This window comes from Zea mays, chromosome 5, assembly GCF_902167145.1.
Source record: "Zea mays cultivar B73 chromosome 5, Zm-B73-REFERENCE-NAM-5.0, whole genome shotgun sequence".
NCBI lineage: Eukaryota > Viridiplantae > Streptophyta > Magnoliopsida > Poales > Poaceae > Zea > Zea mays.
This window is the reverse complement of record NC_050100.1, coordinates 38,361,667-38,369,970: the sequence shown is the minus strand read 5'-3', so window position 1 is coordinate 38,369,970 and position 8,304 is coordinate 38,361,667. Positions and strand designations below refer to the sequence as shown.

The 8,304-nt window shown below is 46.9% G+C and overlaps 1 long non-coding RNA gene across 1 annotated transcript; it reads left to right on the top strand.

The window, feature by feature from the left end:
- The first annotated feature begins 7,355 nt into the window (after window positions 1-7,355).
- On the top strand, window positions 7,356-8,002 carry LOC109939464 (uncharacterized). The gene is made up of 2 exons (XR_002261918.3): window positions 7,356-7,784; window positions 7,881-8,002. It is a non-coding gene; the product is annotated as an uncharacterized lncRNA (long non-coding RNA).
- Window positions 8,003-8,304: the final 302 nt, after the last annotated feature.

Sequence of the window (8,304 nt, the reverse complement as noted above, 5' to 3'; positions counted from 1 at the left end):
CAAAACATACTTGAAAGTTGTTCGCCGAATGTTCTTATCTGTCCTGATATTGGGATTTCGTAAATAATTAAGTATAGGTGTCCTCCAATCACTTGCATCGGCTTCAATGTCAGCCGAATCGATTAAGAGAACATTTCTGGTAACCCCGGACGGTCCGACGTCATCACGCGGACGGTCCGCGACCTGGGAATTTGGCTCTGCACTGGTTATCAAATTTTCAGTTTTGTGAAATTTCCCTCTCTTTATCCGATAACCTGATACATCTTGTGCCAAATCGTTAGCTCTATGATTCTCAACTCTAGAAATATGCCGAATACTGAATTCGTCAAAAGAATGGATTATGCTCCAACATTTCTCAAGGTAACTATTTAGAGTACCATCAAAACATTGATATTCTTCTAACACTTGTTGGACAACCAGCTGAGAATCACCAAATACCTTCACATGTTTTACTCCCATACCATTTAAAAGTTCTAAGCCGAATAGGAGGGCCTCATATTCAGCTTGATTATTAGTGCAATAAGTTTTCAATCGGCTAGAGAAGTAAAAGGAGACATTACTTGGTGAAACAAGCACAATGCCAATTCCTTGCCCTTCATTGCAAACCGATCCATCAAAATATAAAGTCCAAGGAGTAATAGTGAGGTATGACATGTCTAGTTCATGAATATCATTAACCCGATGTTCTACAATGAAATCCGCTATGACTTGGCCTTTCATAGATTTCAATGGTTCATAGGCCAAGTCATATTCTATGAGTGCATAAGCCCACTTACCAATCCTACCACTCATAATTGGGTTATGCAACATGTATTTGATCACATCGGCTTGACTAGAAACAGTGCAATGACTAGACAGTAAATAACATCTACATTTGGTGCATGTATAAAACAAGCATAAGCATAACTTTTCAATAAAAGTGTACCTTGTTTCAGCATCCACCAACCTTCGGCTTAGATATGTCACCACATGCTCCCTCCCCTCAGTTTCTTGTGTCAGAACAGCCCCAATAACCTTGTCTTCAGCTGCAATGTATAATCTGAATGGTGCTCCTGCTTGTGGTGCTTTTAACACGGGAGCCGAAGACAAGTATTTTTTAATGAGATCAAATGCTTCCTGCTGCTCTGCCCTCCAAGTGAATTCGACATCATTCTTAAGCCGAAGGATAGGGTTGAAGGCATCAATCTTCTCGGCTAGGTTAGAAATAAACCTTCGCAAATAATTCACCTTGCCGAGAAACTTCTGCACTTCGACCTTACAAGTCGGAGGTCCCACATTCCGAATAGACTTGATTCGGTCAGGGTCTATTTCTATACCATGTTCATGGATGACAAATCCTAAAAACTTACCAGCCGACACTCCAAAAGCACATTTACGTGGGTTCATTTTCAAACCATACCGACGCATTTTATCAAAGGCTTTGCGCAAATCAGCTATATGAGGACTAAACTCAGCCGATTTGACTACAATATCATCAATGTAGACTTCCACAGTGTTTCCTAACAACTCATGGAAGATCAGATTCATAGCCCTCTGATAAGTAGCACCAGCATTTTTAAGACCGAATGTCATGACAACCCATTCAAATAAACCAATGAAGCCTGAACATATAAAGACCGTTTTAGACGCATCCTCTTCGGCCATGAAAATCTGGTTATATCCGGCATTACCATCAAGAAAGCTAATAATTCTATTTCCTGATGCATTATTGATTAATGTGTCGGCTATGGGCATGGGATATTCATCTTTAGGAGTTGCTCTATTTAAATTGCGAAAATCAATGCATACCCTAAGCTTACCTGACTCCTTCTTCTCTACCGGCACAATATTGGAGACCCACTCTGCGTATCTGCACGGTCTAATAAAATTAGCTTCTAGCAGCTGGTGGATTTCGTCCTTGATTCGTGGGAGAAGATCTGGACGAAATGTTCTAGCTTTTTGCTTGAAAGGTCTGAAACCAGACTTAATAGGCAGCCGATGTTCGACAATCTCTCGGCTTAGTCCAGGCATTTCAGTGTAATTCCAAGCAAAACAATCTGAATATTCCTTCAATAGACCGATCATCTCATTTCTAGAATCGGTCTCCAGGGTCTTGTTTACAAAAGTCGGCCTTGGAGTTTTACCATCTCCTATGTCAATCTCCTCCAAAGGATCGACCGATGTAAACCCCTGTCCTAGTTTATCAAGATCTCTGAATTCCTCTATCATGTCCCCCACAGAGGAATCAGATGATCTTTGTGTGATGGCGGACTTTCCGGACTTGGGGACCAGATCATCCGTAATACTGTCTTTTTGCTATGGTAGATGTTCGTTCTTAAAGTCCGAACTGTTTTGTGAAAGACCGGACCATCAGGCTTTGAGAGCCAAATTGTCCGTGATCAACGACTCATGAACTCTGTGTGTATTTATCATTTAAACTTTATTTAGGATTTAGACGATTCTCCATCGGCTCTAGCATTACAGGAATGAAACCTTTCTTATCTATACTTATGAACTGATAATCAGAAAAATCTACTCTTGTGAGACATGTAGCAGTCTCATAAGTCCAGAGTACAAGGGCATCGGCCACAGCGATGCAGGCCGATATATCAGCATGTACTTGTTCTACCTCATCACCTACCCATTGTATTAGCATTTGATGTAATGTAGAAGGTATACATTGATTGGCATGAATCCAATCTCTGCCTAGAATTAAACTGTAATTCCCTTCTACATCAGCGACGAAGAATGCAGCAACAAGGGTCTTAGTCCCGATGGTTAATTCAACGGACGTGACTCCCCTGGCTTTAATCGAACTATCCCCAACACCACTGAGGGTCATGTTGGTTTTGACAAGTTCGTCATCTTGTTTACCTAATTTTCTGTATAATGAATAAGGCATTAGATTTACAGCCGCCCCTCCATCTACCAACATCTTAGCAATCGGTATTCCATCAATGTGACCGCGCACGAAGAGCGGCTTTAAATGATTTACCGATTCCTTTGGTTTAGTAAAGACGACTTCTTTAGGACCAAAATCAAACTGGGCAACAACAGGTTCATCGTCGCCGATGATAGTACAATCGGCAGAAAATGTAATAATATTTACATCCATACCTGGGCGTTCTGGAGAAGCCTCGTAGTCGACCAGGTCTTCTCCCAGCAGGTCGTCCTCTTCCATTGATGTTGTCGTGTCGTTGGAGGCTTCCTGGTGAACAGCGGACGGTCCGCACACGGGGGCCGGACGGTCCGCGCCTGGTGCAGGTTGTCCAGAGGCTTCCTGGTGAACGACGGACGGTCCGTGCGCGGGGGCCGGACGGTCCGCGCCTGGTGCAGGTTGACTTTCTATTTCTATGACCGTTTGTTTTTTCTCAACGGCCTTTGGTCTCCATTTCTTTTGCGGTGGCGGGTATAGTGGATGTGTGTCATTAAATGTCTTTTCCGCCTCCTTCTCTTGGCTCTCCTTTGCTCTTAGGCGCTGTAATTTTCTCTTTTGGGATCGTGTCAATCCCGCTGGGCACCATCGAGGCATGGATTATTTTGGATCGGCTGTTTTGATGGTAGCCGTATCCTTTTCGGTTGTGTTGGCCGATTCGCCGAAAATCATCGGCCCTTTATTGTCTCCCTGTATGACAACATCTGCGGTGCCTATTTTGATGATGTCCTTTTTTGTTGTTCTTTGAGTTGCTATAGGCATATGCCCCCCTGCCGGATTGGTCGGCCTAGGAGGCCGAGTAGTCCGGCAATCTTGTTGGGCCTGTGCCTGGTGACCGGATTCAGCAGTGCTCAATCGGTCTTGCATTGGCGGCACCAACCTATCAAAAACGGATGTTTGGGGTGCCCCCCAGGCGGGGTACTGTGGCATCCCAAATGGATATGGTGGCATGCTCCACATTTGATTTGGGACATATGGTGGAGGTAAATATGGATATGGATATGACATAGGCGGATAAGGTGGAGGTGTCCATGCAGGTATGTTAGGTCTCAGTTGTACAGTATGACCTTTCATTTCTTCTGATTGGTGAGGTGGTCCAATCGGCCTTACCTGACGCTGCTCATGAATGGGTGAGCGGGGTCGCTTTGCTGGCCGGTCACTGGGGCCGGCCTTCTTTTTTACGTATTTAGACAATAATTGATCAAAACTTGGGTCGGCTTTAACCAACCGACCAGCTGCCTTGAATGTATTTGTTTTCCACGTACCTATCTCTGGTCATCGTGGTTTGGAAGTACGTGGCCGTTGCGAGTCCTGAGTACGGCCGGACCGTCCGCCGGAGCTCTCCGGACCGTTCGGTGGGGTCCCGGACCGTCCGCGCCTACGTGCCGGACCGTCCGGGATACGCAGCACGGGTTCCTGCATCTGTCTCCCTGTCTGCGCTCGCCCCCCAGTACTGGAGGCTGTGATGGTCACCTTTAGGGTCTCCCCTCCATCGGGAGTCTTCTCGGCTACCACTTTCCTGCAAGAAACTTTACGATCCCCATCGGCCTCTTTAGCATTGCCGATGATTGTCTCTCTGCCTTTGTCTTTATCGGCTGTGTTTGGCCGAACTAGGACTTTCTTGCCCTCGAAGTCAATCATGTTCATCGGAAAAGGCTCTGTATCCACCTGCATTTCCTGAAATTTCAATCGTCCCTCGTTAATGGCCGATTGAATCTGTCGCCGAAATACATTACAATCATTAGTGGCATGAGAAAATGAGTTATGCCACTTGCAGTATGCACGATGTTTTAGCTCGTCGGCAGATGAAACAGTGTGATTTATTTTAATGTTGCCATTTTTGAGTAATTCATCAAATATTTTATCACACTTGCCAACATTAAACGTAAACTTTACATCCTCCTGCCGTTTCTTTTGAATTGGCTGTAGGGAAGTACAAGCCGAAGATTTGGCCTGCTTTGGCCAAACCATTTCAGCAGCATATACTTCTGTTGACTCGTCCTCTGAGCTACTTTGATCGCACTCTACTATATGTACGTTATGACGAATTGCTTTAGCAGTTTCTTTGCTTCGGCATTCACAAGCCGAAGCTCTTTGGTGTAACTGTGCTAGTGTAAAAAATTGGATGCCTTCTAATCTTTCTTTTAAATAATATCGTAGACCATTAAAAGCTAATCTTGCTAGCTGTTTCTCTGCTAAATGAATTTGGAAGCATCGGTTTCTTGTATCTCGGAATCTTCGGATATAATCATTAACCGATTCATCTTTTGCTTGTCGTAATGACACTAAATCTACAAAATCCAACTCATAGTCACCAGAGAAAAAATGATCATGAAAATTTTGTTCTAGATCCCCCCATGATGAAATGGAATTAGGAGGTAAAGTGGTGTACCACGCAAACGCAGTTCCTGTTAAAGATAATGAAAATAAACGTATGCGAAATGCCTCTGTGTCGGCCAACTCTCCTAATTGTGCTAAAAATTGGACTATATGTTCACGTGTGTTTTTTCCTTGATCACCCAAAAATTTTGCGAATTCGGGTATCCTGGTTCCCTGTGGGTATGGGTGATGATCAAATCGGCTGTCATAAGGTTTCCGATATGATTGCCCCCCAGGGACCATGCTTACTCCGAGCTTATCTCGGAACGCCCCGGCTATTTCTTCCCTTACTATAGCAATGGCAGCCGGTGCGAGACCACCGGCTCTCTGATCAAACATAGGTGGGGTTGGCTGGATATTAGCATATTGTCTTTCCCCCATTGGTTTGAACTACGTGGTGCATTGCCACTTGCCCTATATGGTTCATATGTTTGACCGTTCCTTTCCGGCCTTCTCGGTGGGGCCGGAAAGTTTTCCTGGGCTCTAGATCTCGAATTAATGGGTTGATGCATTGTATAGTGCGATGGGAAGTGCTGCTGGGACGGGTGAGGATTCAGGTAACAATCCTCCTCAAAAAGGTTATGTGCGGACTGTCCGGACATTGGCCCGGACCGTCCGTGATTATGTGCGGACCGTCCGTCGTTGTACGCGTACGGTCCGACTGGGTAGTTTAGATTCTGTGTTGTGTGTGGTGGTTCGGGCGCATATCTAGGTAACTCATTAAAAATAGGCCCGACTGTTGTTGGTCCGGACGGTCCGCGCTCACGTGCGGACGGTCCGGGCATGTGCAGATCGGCTGATTTGCTACCGATTTACGGTTGCTCAGGGTATGTGTCCATCGGCATCCCATAAAGGGGTTGTGACTGGTCGTGACAACCTGTAGCCGATGTGTTACGCGTGTTACCTCCTAACTCAACCTCGTGTGAAGGAAAATTTGCGATACTAGATTTATCAAATGCATGTACTAGTCTCTTAAGATCGCTTTGCATACCCCCTATGATGTTATGCATTTGTTCACGTTGCTCTTCTACATAATTTCTAAGAGATTGTAGCTCGTTGGTATTACTTACATTGGGGATATCTGGCGTGGGTTGGAGCGAAGCCGGATCCGTCGCCCGATGTCGGACGACCTTGTTGTTCCTGTCCACTTTGAAGTTGGCCAAGAATTTTGCTTTTGCCTCCTGGATCATACGCTCCTTGTGCTCCTCGAATTGGAGCTGTTCGTCAGCCGGCAAGGTCTCCCAAGTCGGCTCTATGATGTTGCTTGGGGAAATATCAGAGCTATCTCTTGAACCGGCCATTGAGGGCCGATTTGATGCGTCTATATTTGCTGTCCCCAGCGGAGTCGCCAAAAAATATGTTGACGCCTTTTCGGAGCGTCAAACACTCAACAAGAACCGTGACGGTGCCCTCTGCACAGAGGCGGACGGTCCGCGCGCGGGGCCGGACGGTCCGCGGCCTGGTGCGAGGCGCGGTGGTACTCTCTGCGCAGGGGCGGACTGTCCGCGGCCTGGGGCCGGACGGTCCGTGGCCTGGTGCCCGGCTAGGGCTTCTCTGCCTGACGGCTGGACGGTCCGCGCGTACGCAGAGGCGGCTGGAGTCGCCGGCGGCGCCTGGATCTCGCTCCCGGGAGGGACCCCGTCGGGGAGGAGAGATCCTAGGTGGTGTCTAGGCTCGGGCCGGCCGACCTAGACTCCTCTAATCGACGTAGAGCCGAAGAGAGATGAAGAATTTGGGGATTGGATAGCTAAACCTAAACTAGACTAGAACTACTCATAGGATAAAATGTAAATTGTATTGATTGAAGGTTCGATTCGTTGTTTCAAATCGGTCGTAGACCTCTCTATTTATAGAGGAGGAGGGCTAGACCCGTTACAAACAAATTTTCGAGTGAATCCCGCGAATCTAGCTAACAACTGTAGCACAAAACTCGGAACCCTAAACTGCTCTGCGCACGCGCGGACCGTTCGGCCCCAGGCACAGACCATCCGGACTGCGGACCGTTCGGCCTCAGGGCCGGACCGTCCGCCCTGCTCAAAATGGGCTCCAACACTCTGTTAAAATATAGCGACTCTCCGATGGCCACCAAATGTGGCATTTCTGTGTTTATCCGCTATCCATCCGCGCCCAAGTCACGGGCAACGGTGCGGTAGGTACCCGTCGACCCCCGCGCTATGGCTGTCGGAAGCGAAGCTTTCACGCTACAGCGGTGCAGCTGGAGGACCAACATGCGGGGAAGGAGGACCTTCGCGCCATGACCGTGGGGGCAGAGCTTCCACACCGCGGCGGCACAGGTAGCCTCGGCCACGTCATCCGCGTCCGTGTTCGCGTGCTCGAGCCAGCAGTGGAGGCCGCCTTTGTTGCCGGGGAAGAAGCTCGAGGCAAAGCCTACGACGATGACTAGGTGGAGTAGCTGGCGAACGCAGCCGTCGCGTGTGCGAGCCAGCCAGGTCGCCGGCGGTGAACTATGCCAACTGCTGGACGACGCATGGTACGTGTTCGATGAAATGTCAGCCGGCGCTCAGTACTAGCTCTGGTTCCTGTTTTGTTCGTCCAGTTTATTTTACTAATTGCTAATTCACATCAGGTACTTTATGTTGACGGATTGAAGCCAAACCTTTTGGTTAATTAGTAGTTTTTGTTTTGTAAAATAATATATTTTGTTAATTAAGTTGGTATATTAAAAAGGTTGGGATATGATGAACTTTAGAGGACGCTGTTAAAGACTGCAAAGATATATAAGATAAAATTTTTTAGAATGTACTGTAAATAATAAATAATATTTTTGTATAGAATGAAAATTTAGGTAACGTTGGAGACGGTGAAGGTATAGGAGATATCTTTTGTAGAGTGTACTGTAATATATTTTGTTAATTCACATCAAGAAATTTAGGCACGTACTAGTCTGTTTGTTGAGCAACGACACGACACGACTCGGGCAGTCGACACGTGTCGTATGCGCCGTGCGTGGAGCAGCAGCGCTAGGACGTCCGTTTCTTGGGCTTCACCAG